Raw genomic sequence first — 23,128 nt, 5'->3', positions numbered from 1 at the left:
TCAGCGGTCACGGGCATTCAGCCTCTGATCTTCGGGTAAGCGTTCTCAGTGTCCAAAGATGTGCAGGTTAGGTGGATTGGCCATGGGAAATGTGTGGGGTTACAGGGATCGGGTGGGGGCGAGGGCTTGGGTAAGATACTCTTTAAGAGAGTCAGTGCAGGCCCGATGGGCTGAATGGCCGCTTCTCCATTGTAGGGATTCTATGGTTCCTGAAGTGAATTTCTCCTTTCGGAAAAAAAAGTCCTCTCGATATTGAAGAGACACATCTTCATTCGGCAGCACCCTTCAAAACCCCCGACCGCTGGCACTGCGAGGAGCGAGAGCAACAGGGACATGGGAACACCACCGCCTGCTCATCCCGCTCCGAGTCACTCACCATCCTGACTTGGGACTGTTATCGCCATGGCTTCACTGTCGCTCGGATTCGCAAACTCCCTCCCTGACAGCAGCGGGGGTGTACCTACACCACAGGGACTGCAGCGGGTTCAAGAAGGCAGCTCACCACCACCTTCTCAAGGGGCAATTAGGGATGGGCAATAAAAATGTGACACACCCACATCTGTGAAAGATTTAGAATGGAACAGAAATAGGCCGTTCAGCCCATCCAGCGCATGCTGATGTTTATACTTTATCCAACTCCATCAATTAAACCCTCTACATCCTTCCCATTAATATGTTCCACTAGCTTCCCTTCAAATCTTCTAAATGCATCAACTATTCACTGTGGTGACCTCTTCCTCATTCTGGCCACAAAGAAGGTTCCTTTTGAATTCCCTTTCTGGCTTCCTGGTGACTACCCTATGCTGATGTCTCTAGTTTTGCTCTTCCCACAAGAGGAAACATTCTCTCTGTGTCCGCGCCATCAAAACCTTCCGGATTTTACTTAACTCTCTGAAGTCCCACTTTTCTTTCCATGAGAAGAGAGACCCAGCCTGGTCATCCGCTCCTCATCATGCCTATCTGGCATCATCCTTGCAAGTTGGGGCAACAGGGTGGTTAGCATTGCTGTCTCACAGCGCCAGGGACGCGGGTTCGATTCCCGGCTTGGGTCACTGTCTGTGTGGAGTCTGCACCTTCTCCCTGTGTCTGTTTGGGTTTCCTTCTGGCGCTCCGGTTTCCCCCCACAGTCCGAACGGTGTGTAGGTTAGGTGGATTGGCCATGTTAAATTGCCCCTCAGTGTCCAAAGATGTGCGGGTTAGGTGGATTGGCCATGTTAAATTGCCCCTCAGTGTCCAAAGATGTGCTGGTTAGGTGGATTGGCCATGTTAAATTGCCCCTCAGTGTCCAAAGATGTGTAGGTTAGGGGGAATTGGCCATGCTAAATGCATTGGGTCACAGGGACAGGTGGAGGGATGCTCTTTCAGAGAGTCAGTACTCGATGGGCCAAATGGCCTCTTTCTGCACTGTAAGGATTGTATGATATTTCCAATCTCTCCAGTGCTCCTGTGGCCCAGTGGTTGTTAATATCAATTGTTGGTATATGTTGGAGGAACAATCTTTTACCTTCAGCAAGTTTATTCTACATCCAGCTCAGCAGGGTAACACTCAGGATATCTCTTCTTCTCTCCAGGTCTGGTATAGGATCATAGAATTCCTGCGGTGCAGAAGGAGGCCATTCGGCCCATTGAGTCAGCAGCAACTCTCCGGCAAAGCGTCTCACCCAGGCCCTATCCCTGTAACCCCACATATTTAGCCTGCTAATTCCCATAACCTGCACATCTTTGAACACAACGGGATAATTTAGCATGGCCAATCCAACTAATCTGCACATCTTTGGACACTAAGGGATAATTTAGCACGGCCAATGCACTTAACCTGCACATCTTTGGACACGAAGGAGCAATTTAGCATGGCCAATCCAACTAACCTGCACATCTTTGGACACTAAGGGATAATTTAGCATGGCCAATCCACCTAACCTGCACATCTTTGGACACTAATGGATAATTTAGCATGGCCAATCCACCTAACCTACACATCTTTGGATACGAAAGGGCAGCTTACCATGGCCAATCCACCTAACCTGCACATCTTTGGACACTAAGAGGCAATTTAGCATGGCCAATCCACCTAACCTGCACATCTTTGGACACTAAGGGGAAATTTAGCGTGGCCAATCCACCTAACCTGCACGTCTTTGGACACTAAGGGGTAATTTAGCGTGGCCAATCCACCTAACCTGCACACACATCTTTGGACACTAAGGGGCAATTTAGCATGGCTAATGGACCTAACCCGCACATCGTTCAGGCTTTGGGAGGAAACCAGAGCACCCGGAGGAAACCCACGCAGACACGGGGAGAATGTGCAAACTCCACACAGACAGTGACCCGAGCCGGGAATTGAACCCAGGCCTTTGGCGCTGTGAGGCAGCAGTGCTGCCCAAGCCTGGTTTGATCCTTGATCTTGTGGATCTCGTGCTTCAGGATCTGCTTCAGCCATCCAACCATGCAGGCAAATACATAAAAGCTGAACAGACTGATGAAAGGTTACCAGGATTGATGGACTCTGATAAGAATCGATGATGTGACTCAGAGGAAGGAGGCTTGCGGAAACCACCAATAGACATAGATTTATTTCTGAGGTGGATTATATCAAAGGTAGATCAAAATGAAATATTTTCATAACTTTGCAAAGAGCATGCGAAGCCTCAGGGCGAAAATCAAGGTATTTGCAAAGTTATCTGGTTGTTAATCTCTGCACGCAAGATAAGGTGGCATCACTCTGGGGGCCTGAAAAGTTTATTTATTTATTCATCATAAGTAGCCTTACATTGACACTGCAATGAAGTTACTGTGAAATTCCCCTAGTCGCCACACTCCGGCGCCTGTTCGGGTACACTGAGGGAGAATTTAGCACGGCCAATGCACCCTAACCAGCACGTCTTTCGGACTGTGGGAGGAAACTGGAGCACCCGGAGGAAACCCACGTAGACACGGGGAGAACGTGCAGACTCCACACAGACAGTGACCCAAGCCGGGAATCGAACCCGGGTCCCTGGTGCTGTGAGGCAGCAGTGCTAACCCGGGTCCCTGGCGCTGTGAGGCAGCAGTGCTAACCCGGGTCCCTGGCGCTGTGAGGCAGCAGTGCTAACCCGGGTCCCTGGCGCTGTGAGGCAGCAGTGCTAACCCGGGTCCCTGGCGCTGTGAGGCAGCAGTGCTAACCCGGGTCCCTGGCGCTGTGAGGCAGCAGTGCTAACCCGGGTCCCTGGCGCTGTGAGGCAGCAGTGCTAACCGTTATGCCGCCGTGCTGCCCCTTCTGTAGCATCAGCGTGGCGTTTAGAATCCAGGTCAATGTTTAGTCCTCAACCAAGGCTGCTGGAGAATTCACGGGGGGTGGAGTGGGGGGGGGGGGGGGGGGGTGATGTGACCATTATCATGATGCCGTTTTTGGAATCTTGCTGTGCACAGATTACCCACCACACCAGCTTCAGTCTCTCTTCCACCGTCTGTGGAAAAGCCATCCTGTCTTCAGTTCAGTTTTCCCCGTCACCTACGAAACTATAATCGGTGATAACATTCAGACAGGACCAGACTAGGGTGGCACTGTGGGTTAGCGCTGCTGCCTCACAGCGCCAGGGACCCGGGTTAGCACTGCTGCCTCACAGCGCCAGGGACCCGGGTTAGCACTGCTGCCTCACAGCGCCAGGGACCCGGGTTAGCACTGCTGCCTCACAGCGCCAGGGACCCGGGTTAGCACTGCTGCCTCACAGCGCCAGGGACCCGGGTTAGCACTGCTGCCTCACAGCGCCAGGGACCCGGGTTAGCACTGCTGCCTCACAGCGCCAGGGACCCGGGTTAGCACTGCTGCCTCACAGCGCCAGGGACCCGGGTTAGCACTGCTGCCTCACAGCGCCAGGGACCCGGGTTAGCGCTGCTGCCTCACAGCGCCAGGGACCCGGGTTAGCACTGCTGCCTCACAGCGCCAGGGACCCGGGTTAGCACTGCTGCCTCACAGCGCCAGGGACCCGGGTTAGCACTGCTGCCTCACAGCGCCAGGGACCCGGGTTAGCACTGCTGCCTCACAGCGCCAGGGACCCGGGTTAGCACTGCTGCCTCACAGCGCCAGGGGACCCGGGTTAGCACTGCTGCCTCACAGCGCCAGGGACCCGGGTTAGCACTGCTGCCTCACAGCGCCAGGGACCCGGGTTCGCACTGCTGCCTCACAGCGCCAGGGACCCGGGTTAGCACTGCTGCCTCACAGCGCCAGGGACCCGGGTTAGCACTGCTGCCTCACAGCGCCAGGGACCCGGGTTAGCGCTGCTGCCTCACAACGCCAGGGACCCGGGTTAGCGCTGCTGCCTCACAGCGCCAGGGACCCGGGTTCGCACTGCTGCCTCACAGCGCCAGGGACCCGGGTTAGCACTGCTGCCTCACAGCGCCAGGGGACCCAGGTTCGGTTCTCAGCTCGGGTCACTGTCTGAGTGGAGTTTGCACATTCTCCCCGTGTCTGCGTGGGTTTCCTCCGGGTGCTCCGGTTTCCTCCCACAGTCTGGTTAGGGTGCATTGGCCGTGCTGAATTCTCCCTCAGTGTAACCCGAACAGGCGCCGGAGTGTGGCGACTAGGGGATTTTTGCAGTAACTTCATTGCAGCGTTAATGTGAGTATACTTGTGACACTAATAAATAAACTTTAAACTTATACAGGGTAGATGCAAGAAGGATGTTCCCGATGGCGGGGGTGTCCAGAACCAGGAATCACAGTCTGAGGATAAACCTTTCATGATTGAGGTGGATCATAGAGTCACAGAGCGCAGAAAAGGCCCTCTAGTCCATCGAGCCTGCGCCCACAGTCACTACCACTGAAGTTGCACTGATCTCATTTTCCTGCACTTGTCCAATATCCTTGAGTATTATCATATTTCAAGTGCTCATCCAAATATTTTTTAAGGGTTGTAAGGTTTCCAGCCTCCACTACCTTCCCAGGCAGCGCATTCCAGATTCCCACCACCCTCCGAGTGAAAAGTTTTTTTCTCAAAGCCCCTCTGAATCTCCTGTCCCTGATCCTAAAACTGTGCCCCGTCGTGATTGGCCCCTCAACCAAGGGGAACAGCTGACCCTGTCCATAACCCTCAGAATCCTATACACCTCAATCATGTCCCCCGTCAGCCTCCTCCGAGAAAACAATCCAAGTCTATCCAGTCTCTCCTTCTCACTCAAGTGCTCCGTCCCAGGCAACATCCTGGTGAATCTCCTCTGTACCCCCCCTAGTGCAATCACATCCTTCCTGTAGTGAGGCGATCAGAACTGCACACAACGCTCTGTACAGCTCCAACATTACCTCCCTGCTCCTATACCCTATGCCACGATTGATAAAAGCAAGTGTCCTATGAGCCTTCTTATCCTATCCACCTGCTCTGGCACCTTCAGGGATCCGTGAATAAGTAGTGATCTGTTCCTCTCAGTTACCCAGTGTCCTGCCATTCATTAAATACTCCCTCATCTTGTTTCTGCTTCCAAATTGTATGATTTGCACATATCAGGGTTAAATACCATCTGCCACTGCTCTGCTCATCTGACCAACCCATCTATATCTTCCTGTAACCTACGACCTCCTTCTTCACTCTTAACCACCCGACCAATCTGGCTGCCATCTGCAAACTTGCTTATCATCCCCCCACATTATTATCTATATCATTAATGGAAATGGCAAACAATATCAGGAGAAATTTCTTCACCCAGAGGGTGGTGAATGTGTGAAATTCACTCCCACAGAAAGCAGTTGTGGCCAAAACATGGTATGATTTCAAGATGGAGTTAGGTATAACTCTTGGGGCTAAAGGGATCAAAGTGGGAACATGTTACTGAGTTGGCTGATCAGCCACGATCTTAATGAATCATGGGGCAGGCTCATCGGGCCGAATGGCCTCCTCCTGCTCCTACTTTCTATGTTTCTCCCATCGCTCTGGTCCCGAGCTTGGGTCTGGCTATAAAGAGATCTCAGTATCCTGGTCCAAGGAGGATAAATTGTAAGCCAATGGCAACAAAAACAAAAATGGCGGCACAGTGGTTAGCACTGCGTCTGGGTGGGTTTCCTCCGGGTGCTCCGGTTTCCTCCCACATTCTAAAGATGTGTGGGATATTTGGATTGGCCGTGCTAACTTGACCCTGGTGTCAGGGAGATTAGCAGGGTAAATCTGTGGGGTTACGGGAATAGGGCCTGGGTGGGATTGTGGCCAGTACAGACTCGAGAGGCCAATTGGCCTCCTTCTGTACTATAGGGATTCACTGATTCTATGCTGCCTCACAGCACCAGGGACTCATGTTCGATTCCGGCCTTGGGTGGCTGTCTGTGTGGAGTTTGCCAGTTTTCCCCATGTCTGCGTGGGTTTCCTCCGGCCATTTTGTTTCTGACACTTCGCCATTCTTTCTGGTTGTATCACAGCTTGGTATGGCTCCTGCTCTGCCCAAGACTGCAAGGAACTACAAAAGGTCGTGAATGTAGCCCAATCCATCACGCAAACCAGCCTCCCATCCATTGACTCTGTCTACACTTCCCGCTGCCTCAGCAAAGCAGCCAGCATAATCAAGGACCCCACACACCCCGGACATTCTCTCTTCCACCTTCTTCCGTCGGAAAAAAGATACAAAAGTCTGAGGTCACGTACCGACCGACTCAAGAACAGCTTCTTCCCTGCTGCCGTCAGACTTTTGAATGGACCCTCTGGTATTAAGTTGATCTTTCTCTGCACCCTAGCTGTGACTGTAACACTATATTCTGCGCCCTCTCCTTTCCTTCTCCCCCAATGGGGTGGTAATGTGGCACAGTGGTTAGCACTGCTGCCTCACAGCTCCAGGGACCCGGGTTCGATTCCCTGCTTGGGTCACTGTCTGTGTGGAGTCTGCACATTCTCCCCGTGTCTGCGTGGGTTTCCTCCGGGTGCTCTGGTTTCCTCCCACAGTCCAAAGATGTGCGGGTTCGGGTGATTGGCCATGCTAAATTGTCCCTTTGTTCCAGGATGCATGGATTAGCGGGGTAATATGTGGGGTTACGGGGATAGGGCCTGGGTGGGATTGTGGTTGGTGCAGACTTGATGTGCCGAATGGCCTCCTTCTGCACTGTAGGGATTCTATGTTTTACTCGATATCCATAGGGATATAGAGTCTTTGTCCATATAGCGCACAACAAGCAATACTTTTCACTGTATACCAATGCATGTGACAATAATAAATCAAATCAAACCATGTTTGGAGATGGCACTGTGGGTTAGGTGAAAACAGCTTATTCAAGTCCAGAGCAGTGGCATTATCGAGCAAACACTGGGCCCACACCAGATGGTGCAGACAAAAAGGAAACTTGCATTTTCACAGTTCCTTTAACAACCTCAAGATACAATACAAAGTACGTTATAGTCTATTTAGGGCATTTCATCGGAAATATTGTAACCAATCTGTGCACAGTACTTCCTGCCAAGAACTTTTATGAACACTCTTCCTTGGCTGTCAGGTCCTGGGATGGGACTCGAACCCTGAGCTTCTGGTTCAGAGGTAGGGACACTAACCCACTGCGCCACAAGACTGCCTTCCCATTGCGAGCCCTGTTCCAAACTCTTTGTCGATTCTTTGACCCACACATGTGCTTCCTAAATAACTGAATCCTTAACCCCCTTCTCGTTCTCTTCCTGTCATGAGTATATGAATATATCTTGGTGATTTGGACTATACTATAGTCTATGTACTATATACTACTATACACCTTATACACCTATGACTGTGCGGCCAAATTCCCCTCCAATTCAATTTTCAAGTTTGCTGACGACACCACCGTAGTGGGTCGGATCTCAAACAATGACGAGACAGAGTACAGGAATGAGATAGAGAATCTGGTGAACTGGTGCAGCAACAATAATCTCTCCCTCAATGTCAACAAAACAAAGGAGATTGTCATCGACTTCAGGAAGCGTAAAGGAGAACATGCCCCTGTCTACATCAACAGGGATGAAGTAGAAAGGGTCGCGAGCTTCATGTTTTTAGGTGTCCAGATCACCAACAACCTGTCCTGATCCCTCCATGTCAACACTATAGTTAAGAAAGCCCACTAACGCCTCTACTTTCTCAGAAGACTAAGGAAATTTGGCATGTCAGCTACGACTCTCACCAACTTTTACAGATGCGCCATAGAAAGCATTCTTTCAGGTTGTATCACAGCTTGGTATGGGGCTCCTGCTCTGTCCAAGACTGCAAGGAACTACAAAAGGTCGTGAATGTAGCCCAGTCCATCACGCAAACCAGCCTCCCATCCATTGACTCCATCTACACTTCCCGCTGCCTCGGCAAAGCAGCCAGCATAATTAAGGACCCCACACACCCCGAACATTCTCTCTTCCACCTTCTTCCGTCGAGTAAAAGATACAAAAGTCTGAGGTCACGTGCCAACCGACTCAAGAACAGCTTCTTCCCTGCTGCTGTCAGACTTTTGAATGGACTTACCAAGACCGCAAAGAACTACAGGGTAGGAACAGACAGGGTAGGAACTACACCCTAGCTATGATTGTAACTCTACATTCTGCACTCTCTCGTTTCCTTCTCTATGAGCGGTATGCTTTGTCTGTATAGCGAGCAAGAAACAATACTTTTCACTATATGTTAATACATGTGACAATAATAAATCAAATCAAAAATATGCATGACTTGATTGATGGCGGGTGATGATAATAATGTTAGATTTGCAGATGAGAAAGCAATTGTACAGAGCACAGAAGAAGCTTTTCAAGAGTTAGCAGATGGGTTATGAACAGGGAGGCATGAACTTTGGAATGATAGTAAACATCGATAAAACCAGAGTAATGGATATCTCCAACCACAAGAGAAAATGCTGGAAAATCTCAGCAGGTCAGGCAGGATCTGGAAGGAGAGAAAAGAGCTGACGTTTCGAGTCCAGGTGACCCTTTGTCAATGCTAAAAGGCATAGAAAGTGGGAGATATTTATACTGTAGAGCGAGGGAATGAAAGAGGAGTTAAAGCCACAGAAACCAGGGGAAAGGCTGCTAATGGCAGCCATGATGTGGAGATGCCAGTGTTGGACTGGGGTAGGGCACAGTTAGAAGCCTCACAACACCAGGTTAAAGTCCAACAGGTTTATGGTAGCACAAGCTTTCGGAGTGTCACTCCTTCTTCAGGTGAGCTAATGGCAGCCCATAGAGAGAATAGAAGGTGTGAACGGCCAAACGGCAGAGAAGCTGAAATCAGAGGGTAAACGGTGACAGATGAAGATGTGGGGGAAGGGGGGAGATGGGTGGGGGGAGAGGGAAAAAGGAGAAAAAGGGGGAAAGGGGAAGCAAAGGCGGAGAAAAGGTAAGGAAAGGGGCGGTAAAATAGGGGGAAAAAGTGGAGGGTGGAAAAGAAAAATAAAGTCAACAACGAAGTAAAAGATAGAGAACAGTTCCTGCCCCTTTTATCCAATGAATATCTCCATATCAATAACCATTAACTAGGGCGGCACGGTAGCACAGCGGTTAGCACTGCTGCTTCACAGCTCCAGGGTCCCGGGTTCGATTCCCGGCTCGGTTCACTGTCTGTGTGGAGTTTGCACATTCTCCTCGTGTCTGCGTGGGTTTCCTCCGGGTGCTCCGGTTTCCTCCCACAGTCCAAAGATGTGCGGGTTAGATTGATTGGCCAGGTTAAAAAAAAAAATTGCCCCTTAGAGTCCTGGGATGTGTAGGTTAGAGGGATTAGCGGGTAAATATGTGGGGGTAGGGCCTGGGTGGGATTGTGGTCGGTGCAGACTCGATGGGCCGAATGGCCTCCTTCTGCACTGTAGGGTTTCTATGATTTCTATGGGGAGATAATTATCAGTTGATCCTAACATAGACTTTGATACTTGTCCATGTGGTCAAGAGATTGAAGAGTGGACATCGAAGACCCTCACTGGTAATGGGTTTAGTCAAGATCATGTACAGATTTTTAAAAATTCATTCATGGGACATGGGCGTCGCTGGCTGGCCAGCATTTATTGCCCAGCCCTAGTTGCCTGAGGGCAGTTGAGAGTCAACCACATTGCTATGGATCTGGAGTCATATGTAGGCCAGACAGGGTAGGAACAGCAGATTTCTTTCCCTAAAGGACATTAATGAACCAGATGGGTTTTTCCGACAATTGACAATGTTTTCATGGTCATCAGTAGGTTCTTAATTCCAGATATTTTTTATTGAATTCACATTCCACCATCTGCCGTGGCGGGATTCGAACCTGGGTCCCCAGATTAATAGTCTAGCGAAAATACCACTAGGCCATTGCGTCCCCCTTGATACTTCTGGAGTTGGGTCACAGTTATCTTCCTTTGTACTCTACGCTTGGAAACTCATTCCTCCTGTTCCTTCACTCTGAGAATTTCTAAAAAAAAAATTATTCTCGAGATGCGGACGGAGTTGGCAAGGTTGGCACTCACTGCCCTTCCCTCCCTTGCCCTGGAAGTGATCCTTCCCTTTTTGAACCGCTGCAGTCCATTTGGTGAAGATGCTCTCATGGTGCGGTTAGGGAGGGAGCTCCAGGAGTTTGACCCAGTGACCACAAAGGAGTGGCCATTCTCTGCCTAGGTCGGGGTGGCGTTTGACCTTGAGGGGAGGTTGCAAGATGGCTATGCTCCCTTGAAGCTGTGTTCCTTTGTCCTTCAAGTTGGTGGCCGTCGTGGGTTGGGGAGTTGCAGTTAAAGAAACCTTGGCGGGTTTCTGTAACCATGATGCATCGGGAGCAGAGGGATTTAATATTTAGGTTAGTGGATGGGCAGCCTGACTTCAGTCAGCAAATCAGATAAACATACATAAGCATGCAAACAAGAAGCAGTAGTAGCCATTTGGCCCCTGCTCCACCATGTTGTTAGTTTTTAAAGTTTATTTATTAGTGTCACAAGCAGGCTTACATTAACACTGCAATGAAATTACTGTGAAAATCCCCTAGTCACCACACTCCGGTGCCTGTTAGGGTGCATTGGCCGTGCTAAATTCTCCCTCAGTGAACCCGAACAGGCGCCAGAGTGTGGCGACTAGGAGATACTCACAGTAACTTCATTGCAGCGTTAATGTAAGCCTACTTGTGACACAAATAAATAAATTAAAAATAACCTCCCTTCTTTTGTGTCCAATTCCTCTCCACAGTAACCGATAACATGGAATGTGCTGTGTGTATGAGCGAGATAAGTGCTTGGTTACCCCGGGGAGTGACTGAACATTTCTCTTATTTCACCATGTGGGTGAGGCAAAAACAGCTTATTCAAATCCAGAGCAATGGCATTATTGAGCAAACACTGGGCACACACCAGATGGTGCAGAGAGAAAGGAAACTTGCATTTCGACAGTTCTTTTGACAACCTCAAGATATTTTACAAAGAACATTTCAGTCAGTTAAGGGCGTATCATAGGGAACATAGTAACCAATCTGTGCACAACACTTCCAACAAGAAGCAATCCCAAAACGATTGGATAATCTGCTCTTGATTAATGCTGGTTGAGGGATAAGTAGAGCAGAGGGGTGAATCATAGTCATCATAGAATCCTACAGTGCAGAAAGAGGCCATTCGGCCCATCGGGTCTGCACCAACCACAATCTCACCCAGGCCTTATCCCCATAACCCCATGCATTTACCCTAGCTAGTCCCCCTGACACCAAGGGGCAAGCTAGCATGGCCAATCCACCTAACCTGCACATCTTTGGACTGTGGGTCCAAAGCTAATGATCCAGAAACTCAGCTAAACCCATCCATCTTTGGAGTGTGTGAGGAAACCAGAGCACCCGGAGCAAACCCACGCAGACACGGGGAGAACATGCAAACTCCACACAGATGGTGACCCAATCCAGGAACCGAACTCAGGTCTCTGGCGCTGTGAAGCAGCAGTGCTAACCACTGTGCCATCGTGCCACCCTCGATGCCAACTTTCAAATGACTCATCAAACTGAAGCCCTGTCTTCTCTCTCGGGTGGATGTAACAGATGCACGTCAGGCTTCAAAGGCAGGAAGGGTGAATAGAAACATAGAAACTAGAAGCAGGAGAGGGCCATTCGAATGATTATTTGAGTGTAAATTGAGAGAGGTGGATATTCAGTGAGAACTTGGTGCCCTTGTGCATCAGTCGCTGAAAGTAAGCGCACAGGTACAGCAGGCAGTAAAGAAGGCAAATGGTATGTTGGCCTTCATAGCGAGAGGATTTGAGTATAGGGATAGGGATGTTTTACTGCAATTGTACAGGGCGTTGATGGAGTATTGTGTGCAGTTTTAGTGTCCTTATCTGAGGAACGATATCCTTGCTATAGAGGGAGCGCAGCGAAGGTTTACCAGGCTGATTCCTGGGATGGCAGGTCTGTCAATATGAGGAGAGACTAAGTTGGTTCGAATTATATTCACTGGTTTAGAAGAGTGAGAGGGGATCTCGTAGAAACTTATAAAATTCTCACAGGGTTAGACAGGGTAGATTCAGAAAGAATGTTCCCAATGGTGGGGGAGTCCAAAACTAGGGGTCATAGTTTGAGGATAAGGGGTAAACCTTTTAGGACTGAGGTGAGGAGAAATTTCTTCACCCAGAGGGTGGTGAATGTGTGGAATTCACTCCCACAGAAAGTAGTTGAGGCCAAAATGTTGTGTGATTGCAAGAAGAAATTAGATATAGCTCTTGGGGCTAAAGGGATCGAGGGGTATGGGGGGAAGGGGGGGATCAGGATATTGAATTTGATGATCAGCCATGATCAAAATGAATGGCGGAGCAGGCGCGAAGGGCCGAATGGCCTCGTCCTGCTTCTAGTTTCTATGTTCTTAATTACCCTTCCCATCTTCGAAATCCTGACGTGCACCTGTTACATCCACCCAAGAGAGAAGACAGGGCTTTCAGTTTGATGAGTCATTTGAAAGGTGGCATCTAGGGTGGAACGGTGTCACAGTGGTTAGCACTGCTGCCTCACAACGCCAGGGACCCGGGTTCGATTCCCGGCTTGGGTCGCTGCCTATGTGGAGTCTGCACGTTCTCCCCGTGTCTGCGTGGGTTTCCTCCGGGTGCTCCGGTTTCTTCCCACAGTCTGAAAGACGTGCTAGTTAGGTGCATTGACCGTGCTAAATTCTCCCTCAGTGTACCCGAACAGGTGCCGGAGTGTGGTGACTAGGGGATTTTCACAGTAACTTCATTGCAGTGTTAACGTAAGCCTTCTTGTGATGCTAATAATCTTTAAACTTTCTACTGTTCTGGGAGGCCTGGCATCAATCTTGTGGCCAAGTCTCTGGAGTGGGACTCGACCCCACAGCTCAGAGACAAAAATGTTGTCCACTAGGCCGCAGCTGGCCAGAACAAAATGGTTGTCCGGCCACAGAGGGGTGGAAAACCCCGGCATATGTTTTCCTTCACCTGGGATCACATCTATGAGGTTAGGTGGATTGGCAATGATAAATTGCCCCTTGTGTCAGGGGGCTTGGCAGGGTAAATATGTGGGGTTACAGGGCCTGGGTGGGATTGTAGTCGGTGCAGACTCGATGGGCCAAAGGACCTCCTTCTGCACTGAAGGGATTCTATTCTATTCTATTAACAATTTTCTGCTCTGCCTCTATCTGCACTGATTCGGAGTCAAAGATACACAGGAAGAAATGTAGAGAGAGAGAGAGAGGGCAGGTTCCATCTACAATTGCATCTGTTCTATTTTTAATAATGTTCATTTCTTTGGCGTCTTGGTTACTTGCGCCAGTCGTGGGCTCGCCATTAGCCACTGATGGGAACTACCTACCCGCTGATATCAGCGGCGTTTTGCATAGCTTGCCCATGCCACCACGAGGAGACTCACTGCAGTGTTGGGGGAAGGGGGGTGGGATGTGGGGGAAGGAGGGGGTAGGGTCGCCATCAATGGGACTGCAAGATCCCGCTGGTGGGAAGAGCTGGAAAATCTCACTCACTGCCCGGGTCAAGGCAGCAATCCCGAGTGGGACCATTAACCATCAGTGCCTCTGCTTTGGAATTCTCGCGCCCAGAGAGTTCCAAATGCTCAGTTGTTGAGTATATGCCAGACAGAGACAGCATGGTGGCACTGGTATCTCATAGCGCCAGGGACTCGGGTTCGATTCCCGGCTTGGGTCACTGCCTGTGTTGAGTTTGTACGTTCTTCCCGTGTCTGCGTGGGTTTCCTCCGGTTTCCTCCCACAGTCCAAAGGTGCACATAGAACATAGAACATTACAGCGCAGTACAGGCCCTTCGGCCCTCAATGTTGCTCCGACCAGTGAAACCAATCTAAAGCCCATCTAACCTACACTATTCCAATATCATCCATATGTTTATCCAATGACCATTTAAATGCCCTTATTGTTGGCGAGTCCACTATTGTTGCAGGCAGGGCATTCCACACCCTTCCTACTCTCTGAGTAAAGAACCTACCTCTGACATCTGTCCTATATCTATCACCTCTCAATTTAAAGCTATGTTCCCTCGTGCTAGCCATCACCATCCGAGGAAAAAGGCTCTCACTATCCACCCTATCGAATCCTCTGATCATCTTGTATGCCTCTATTAAGTCACCTCTTAACCTTCTTCTCTCTAACGAAAACAGCCTCAAGTTATTCAGCCTTTCCTCATAAGACCTTCCCACCATACCAGGCAACATTCTGGTAAATCTCCTCTGCACCCTTTCCAATAATGCGGTGACCAGAACTGTACGCAATACTCCAAGTGCGGCCACACCAGAGTTTTGTACAGCTGCAACATGACCTCATGGCTCCGAAACGCAATCCCTCTACCAATAAAAGCTAATGCACCGTACGCCTTCTTAACAACCCTATCAACCTGGTGCCAACTTTCAGGGATCTATGCACATGGACACCGAGATCTCTCTGCTCATCCACACTACCAAGTATCTTACCATTAGCCCAGTACTCTGTATTCCTGTTACTCCTTCCAAAGTGAATCACCTCACACTTTTCTGCATTAAACTCCATTTGCCACCTCTCCGCCCAGCTCTGCAGCTTATCTATGTCCCTCTGTAACCTGCCACTTCCCTCCGCACTGTCTACAACTCCACCGACTTTAGTGTCATCCGCAAATTTACTAACCCATCCTTCTACGCCCTCATCCAGGTCATTTATAAAAATGACAAACAGCAGTGGCCCCAAAACAGATCCTTGCGGTACACCACGAGTAACTGAACTCCAGGATGAACATTTCCCATCAACCACCACCCTCTGTCTTCTTACAGCTAGCCAATTTCTGATCCAAACCGCGAAATCACCCACAATCCCATGCCTCCGTATCTTCTGCAATAGATTACCGTAGGGAACCTTATCAAACGCTTTACTGAAATCCATATACACCACATCAACTGCTTTACCCTTATCCACCTTTTTTGGTCACCTTCTCAAATAACTCAATAAGGTTTGTGAGGCACGACCTACCCTTCACAAAACCGTGCTGACTATCCCTAATCAAATTATTCCTTTCTAGATGATTATAAATCCTATCTCTTATAATCCTTAGTATCCAAAGATGTGCAGGTTAGGTGGATTGGCCGTGCTAAATTGCCCCTTAGTATCCAAAGATGTGTAGGTTATGTGGATTGGCCATGCTAAATTGCCCCTTAGTGTCCAAAGATGTGCAGGTTAGATGGATTGGCCATGCTAAATTGCCCCTTAGTATCCAAAGATGTGTAGGTTATGTGGATTGGCCATGCTAAATTGCCCCTTAGTGTCCAAAGATGTGCAGGTTAGATGGATTGGCCATGCTAAATTGCCCCTTAGTATCCAAAGATGTGCAGGTTAGGTGGATTGGCCATGCTAAATTGCCCATTAGTGGCAGGGTAATTAGCAGGTTAAATAAGTGGGGTTACGAGGTGAGGGCCTGGGTGGAATTGTTGTCAGTGCAGGCTCGATGGGCCAAACGGCCTCTTCTGCCCTGTAGGGATTCTATGAACTTGCTGCAGTCTCCCATTCCACCATTGTGTCATAAGACAAGAGGGAACAAAAAAACTCGAAATGGTGGGTAAACATTTTGGACGGGGTGTCTCCAAGGATCTTGAACCTTGAGGACCACAAACGCAGCAAAAAAGAGCAAGCAGCGGCCTCGGTGAGAGAGCTGAAAATAGTTATCGGTTCTTGCGACCAGGTCTGTCGCAGCTTTGGTTGATTCAGCACTTCTGACGCCTGCAAATGTGGTCGACAGAAGCACAGACTGGTGCACTGGCCTCAGAGATAGTCTCGCCGCTGAGTTCAGCTCATTCAGACAAAACCAGAAGCGAATCCGGAATCGCTTGTGTTAAAATAGACGTGTGTGCGGGAAAAGCTGGCAAACACGTCTGGGAGGAAGGAATAGCGGAATATTTTGGTAGGCTTAGATGAACGAGGCTAACAGGAGGCCTGTGAGGAACACTAACTTCATCATGGAGTGGGCTAGTTGGGCAGAATGATGTGTTTGCTAAGGCTGTACACTTTGCTCCAGATTGATGCAAATCGTAATACTTAGAACATGGAACAGAGAACAGCACAGGGACAGGCCCTTCGGCCCACAGTGTTGTGCCGAACATGACGCCAAATTGAACTAATTCCTTCTGCCTGCCCTTCGTTCATATTCCTCTATTCCTTGCATATTTAATCTAATACTTATCTAAAAGCCCCTTAAACGCCCCCATCGTATCTGCCTCCACCACCACCCCCGGCAGCACATTCCATAAGACCATAAGACATAGGAACAGAATGAGGCCACTCGGCCCATCGAGTCTGCTCCGCCACTCAATCATGGCTGATATTTTTCTCATCCCCATTCTCCTGCCTTTCCCCATCACCCCTGATCCCCTTTTTAATCAAGAACCTACCTATCTCTGTCTTAAAGACACTCAATGACCCGGCCTCCACAGCCTTCTGCGGCAAAGAGTTCCACAGATTCACCACTCTCTGGCTGAAGAAATTCCTCCTCATCTCTGTTTTAAAGGCTTGTCCCTTTAGCCTGAGGTTGTGCCCTCTGGTTCTAGTTTTTCCTACTAGTGGAAACATCCTCTCCACGTCCACTCTATCCAGGCCTCGCAGTATCCTGTAAGTTTCAATAAGATCCTCCCCCCCATCCTTCTAAACTCCAATGAGTACAGATCCAGAGTCCTCAACCATTCCTCATACGACAAGCTCTTCATTCCAGGGATCATTCTTGTGAACCTCCTCTGGACCATTTCCAAGGCCAAAATATCCTTCCTTAGATATGGGGCCCAGAACTATTCCAGACATTTACCACTCTCTGTGTAAAAAACTTGCCCCTCACATCTCCTTTGAACTTTCCCCCTCTCACCTTAAGTGCATTGTCCCCTAGAATTAGACATTTCAACTCTGGGAAAAAGATTCTGACTGTCAAAACCCTATCTACACCCCTCATAATTTTATAAACTTCCATCAGATCTCCCCTCAGCCTCTGACGCTCCAGGGAAAACAATCCTAGCCTCTCCTTATACCTCATACCTCTTCTGCACCCTCTCCAAAGCCTCTACATCCAATGAGGCGACCAGAATTGAACGCAATACTCCAGGTGCGGCCTAACCAAAGTTTTATAAAGCTGCAACGTGATGTCCTGACTCTTGTACTTAATGCCCTGATCAATAAAGGCAAACAAAGAACAAAGAACAATACAGCACAGGAACAGGCCCTTCGGCCCTCCAAGCCCGCGCCGCTCCCTGGTCCAAAACTAGACCATTCTTTTGTATCCCTCTATTCCCACTCCGTTCATGTGGCTATCTAGATAAGTCTTAAACGTTCCCAGTGTGTCCGCCTCCACCACCTTGCCCGGCAGCGCATTCCAGGCCCCCACCACCCTCTGTGTAAAATACGTCCTTCTGATATCCGTGTTAAACCTCCCCCCCCTCACCTTGAACCTATGACCCCTCGTGAACGTCACCATCGACCTGGGAAAAAGCTTCCCACCGTTCACCCTATCTATGCCTTTCATAAATTTATACACCTCTATTAGGTCACCCCTCATCCTCCGTCTTTCCAGGGAGAACAACCCCAGTTTACCCAATCTCTCCTCATAACTAAGCCCTTCCATACCAGGCAACATCCTGGTAAACCTCCTCTGCACTCTCTCTAAAGCCTCCACGTCCTTCTGGTAGTGTGGCGACCAGAACTGGGCCCAGTATTCCAGATGCGAAAACATGCCATCCACCTTCTTTACCAGCCTATCGACTTGTGTGGCCACTTTCAGGGAGCTATGGACTTGAATCCCAAGATCGCTCTGTACATCAAGTCCTGCCATTAAGTGTATACTTACCTCGAGGGGTTTCCTAATTAGGAGATGGAGAAAGGACTCACAAACAGGTAGAGTGGAAAGTGACAGTAGTTGCTATAATCTTCGCAAACCTTCGAATGGATAATCTTTTCTGGAAGTTTGTTAATGATTTTCTCAGATAAGAAGAATGAGAAGCACGTATCCTATGATGAAACACGACCATCACTTCAAACCGGAATTGCTGAGTGTGTGTGTGGCAGGCAGTCATGAGCATGTTGTGAGTGACTGGGTTATAGGGGTGTATAAGATGTTGAGAGGTATTGATAGAGTGGATTCTCAGAGGCTTTTACCCAGGGCTGAAATGGTTGTCACGAGAGGTCACAGGTTTAAGGTGCTGGGGAGTAGGTACAGAGGAGATGTTAGGGGTAAGTTTTTCACTCAGAGGGTGGTGGGTGCGTGGAATCGGCTGCCGGTAGTGGTGGTGGAAGCGGATTCGATTGAGTCTTTTAAGAGACTTTTGGATAGGTTCATGGAGGTTAGTAAGATAGAGGGTTATAGATGAGCCTAGAAGGTAAGGAAATTGTTCGGGGCAACTTGTGGGCCGAAGGGCCTGTTTGTGCTGTAGCTTTTCTATGTTCTATAGGAAGTGGATTGTAATGGGTGCTAGGGATGTATTGTGCTTAATTTTTCTCTTCTGCTATTCCCGTTTATGTCCAATTAAATGAATCGTTAAACAGAGGACCCAATGACCCAGGTTTTGTGACATTCATTGACTGCACTAAGAAATGAAAACTTATCTGATTGGTTGCAATGAGAATTTCAACTTCTTGCTATAGACTGGTCTCCTGACCATATTGCCTTGCAGGGAGGCACAAGCACTTTATTCTGATGTTAAATACTTTAAACACTTTATAAAAAGTTTAAACAAACTTTTATAGACTTTTAATACTTCTATAAACTTCAAAAACCGTTATACACTTGTAAATAGTTTAAGAAACTTAAAGTTTAAAGTTTATTTATTGGTCACAAGTTCGGCTTACATTAACACTGCAATGAAGTTACTGTGAAAGTCCCCTAGTCGCCACACTCCGGCGCCTGTTCGGGTACACTGAGGGAGAATTTAGCATAGCCAATGCACCCTAATCAGCATGTCTTTGGACTGTGGGAGGAAACTGGAGCACCCGGAGACACGGGGAGAATGTGCAGACCCCACACAGTGACCCAAGCTGGGGATTGAACCCGGGCCCCTGGCACTATGAGGCAGTAGTGCTAACCACTGTGCCACCGTGCCACAAACTTCAGATGCCCATCTGATCTCCCAAAGTGCAGCACCTCACACTTGGAATGGTGCAGCACGGCAAGGCCAATCAGCCCATCGGTGCTGTGCTAGCTCTTTGAAAGAGTTATCCAGTTAGTCCCACTCCCCGCCCTTGCTACCTTCCCACAGCATCGCAGGAGTCCCTTCACCAAGTGTTTGTCGAGTTCCCATGCGGAGGTTACTGTGGAATCTGCTTCCACCAGCCAAACACATAGCTCCTTGAATTGTTAGAGAAAAACTTATCCTCATCCTCAATACGGTTCATTTTTAAAATAAACATTGGCTTTGATTTTGGGCGCGCTGTTGGTGGGTCGAAAGGTGCTTCGATTACTGCGCGTGGGATCTGCACTGAGGAAGGCTCAGGGGTGCCAGGAAGAGCGAGGGGCTGAGAAAATGGTGGACATGGGCTTGTGCGTGTACTGATCTCCCTCAGAGGGTCAGGCACTGCGGAGATCTCTCGGGGAGGCCGCTGGCCCGCGAAAAGTAAATAGCGACGGGAAAAATGATGATTAGGCAGCACATTCACACACAGACCTCAGTTCCCCCGCACCACCCCATGGACACCTTTTGTAAAAAAAAATTATTTCAGTCCATCCCACTCTGGATCGAGGTTAAAGCAACAATGCGAAGGTCGCCTGGCCAGTTGGCCCACCCGCCAACCGGAGGAGCAGACGGGCTCATGGGAAAGTTGTATTCAGTCGGCCAGCTTTTAACGGGCTAAGTTGCTCGCTGGATTGTCAGCAAGCATGCTTCCGACTCTCGCATGGGTCTGCCCACCAAAGTATTGTGTAAGTGCGTGATGACATCGGGATATGGGCCGGACATTTTTCTTCTGCGTGATTTTACGCATTCCGGGTCAGGCCACACCCACCTAACGGCTCAGTGTAAAAGTCTGCCCATTGCCTTTGTAGAATCGTAAAATCCTCACATTCGGCCCATCATTTCCAAGTAGGCCCTATCCCCATAAACCCCATGTATTTACCCTGTTAATCTCCCTGATACAAAGGGACAATTTAGCATGGCCAATCCATCTAACCTTCACTTCTTTGGACACTAAGGGGCAATTTAGCATGGCCAATCCATCTAACCTTCACTTCTTTGGACACTAAGGGGCAATTTAGCATGGCCAATCCACCTAACCTGCACATCTTTGGACACTAAGGGGCAATTTAGCATGGCCCATCCACCTAACCTGCACATCTTTGGACACTAAGGGGCAATTTAGCATGGCTAATCTACCTAACCTATATATCTTTGGACACTAAGGGACAATTTAGCATGGCCAATCCCCCTAACCTACACATCTTTGGACACTAAGGGACAATTTAGCATGGCTAATCCACCTAACCTGCACTTCTTTGGACACTAAGGGGCAATTTAGCATGGCCAATCCACCTAACGTGCACATCTTTGGACACTAAGGGGCAATTTAGCATGGCCAATCCACCTATCCGACACATCTTTGGTCTATGGGAGGAAACTGGAAGCAGCCCACGCAGACACGGAGAGAACGTGCAAACTCCACACAGACAGTCACCCAAGGCCAGAATCGAACCCAGGTCCCTGGTGCTGTGAGGCAGCAGTGCTAACCATTGTGCCACCTAGGCTGAGCCGAGGTTGCCTGTCACTGGGCTAAGTGGTCTACTCCTGTTCCTATACTAGAAGCGCTGGGCTTACAACGTCCCAACTGCACGTTGATGCTCATTTCAACTGAATCAGATACATTGGGCGGGATTTTCCGGCTCACCCCAATTCCCGTCCGAGGTCAACGGACTTTTGCATGGTCCGTGTCCTGCCCAGTACGATTCCCGTGGCGGGTGGGATGGGAAAATTCCGCCTATTGTTGTCAAAGAGAAGGAATGTTTCACAAACTAAATCAGAAAGTGATGGGATTGCAGAGGAACAGCAGACAGCGGCTCATCTTTCTGGTTGGAGCCTAGAGCCCTGTTTGTATATTGGAATTCTTTGTTTCACTTCTTGTTCCTTGCCATTCCCTCGTGATCTTTGGGACATTTGTTGCATTGAGAATATTTGTAAATGAGAATCTCTCGGTTCTCCATCGAGTGTGAGGTTTCCTTTGTGGCGCTAGCCTTTCTCACGCAGTATAATTCACACCTTTCGTGATGTGCCTACACTGTTGCCATTGTCAACCTACTTGGTTTCCATTCGCACTCCCTGAGCGTCAGATGGAAGGATCTCACTGCCGCGATAGGGTGCAGACAATGCAAGTCGGGGGATTATTCAGACATGAACCACAAGCTACTGTAACAAAGCCTAACAATCGCAGCATGGTGACAATTGAGGTTACGAAAGGTTTATTTGTTTGCACAACACTTACTTCAAAGCATGTACTCGATCTCACTCCCCAGCCGCTGGTTCAAGTTTTTGGTTTCTTCTCTTGTTAAAATCCTTGTAGTCATCAAGATGAGAGGCGTGAGTGGACCAGGGTGGAACAATTCTGGAATATTGTGGCCAACGCTGTCTGTACGAATATATGAAAGTGGGGCTGCCCCGGCCAAATGATGGCTGGAGCATCATGATGGGACACTTTCCTCATCTCCTCTCCTCCCCCACAAGGGAGGCAGTGGCGAAGTGGTATTATCACTGAATTAGTAAACCAGAGACTCTGGAGACCTGGGTTCGAGTCCTGTAGATAGTGGAATTTGAATTCAGTAAAACATATCTGGAATTATGAATCTACTGATGATCATGAAACCATTGTCAATTGTCGGAAAAACCCATCTGGTTCACTAATGTCCTTTAGGGAAGAGAAGGAAATCTGCTGTCCTCACATGGTCTGGTCTACATGAGACTCCAGGCCACAATGTCATCTTCCTGATGGTCCCCCCACTGCACTGACAATGTGACAGTCACCATTTTGTCGCTAAGGACCACTCTTTGCCAAGTCATCGCTGCCTCTCAAGGCCCCTTTGTGCCTGTCGCGGAGGCCTGGCCACCCACATGGAAACCCAGTGTTCAGAGTGTGCATGAGCTTTGACCAAAACTGCCCACCACCCAACACCCAGCACCACGCAACAGCTTTGGCCACTTGACTGCATCCTGAGATCTGATCTCAAGCCGAGTCCAAACTGCCCTCCAAGGCTTTGCGTTGTTCTTGGAGCATGAGGGGCACTTGTCAATGTGAGCTTGAACATAAAGCAATTGATTGGGAGTGCGTCCCTCGGTCAGTGCCATGGCCACCTTTCTATCCTTGATCCCGCCCAGTCGCCCAATCTTTCTGTGCGGGAGGGGTTGAATGTAGAGCAGCAATCATTGGCACTCACGGACATTAGTGCTGCTTGAGTGGGCACAATGGCTTAACCAGCCTGACTCCAAGCATGTCAATTGGGCTCAGACTCTGCTGCAATAGTGTTCACCTTTGACATTTCTTTCCCTTTGCCTGTTGTTTTCTCCCCCACCCCTCTCCCTACAACCTTATAAGCAGCACAGTGGTACAGTGGTTAGCGCTACTGTCTCACAGCGCCAGGGAGGCAGGTTCAATTCCGGCCTTGGGTGACTGTGTGGAGTTTGCGCATTCTCCCCGCGTCTGTGTGGGTTTCCTCCGGGTACTCCGGTTTCCTCCCACACTCCAAAGATGTGCGGCTTAGGTGGATTGGATGTGCTAAATTGCCCCCTAGTTTCCAAAGATGTGTCG

The sequence above is a fragment of the Mustelus asterias genome, chromosome 19 (genome assembly GCF_964213995.1).
Source record: "Mustelus asterias chromosome 19, sMusAst1.hap1.1, whole genome shotgun sequence".
NCBI lineage: Eukaryota > Metazoa > Chordata > Chondrichthyes > Carcharhiniformes > Triakidae > Mustelus > Mustelus asterias.
The sequence above is the reverse complement of the archived record's forward strand: the minus strand, read 5'-3'. Positions refer to the sequence as shown.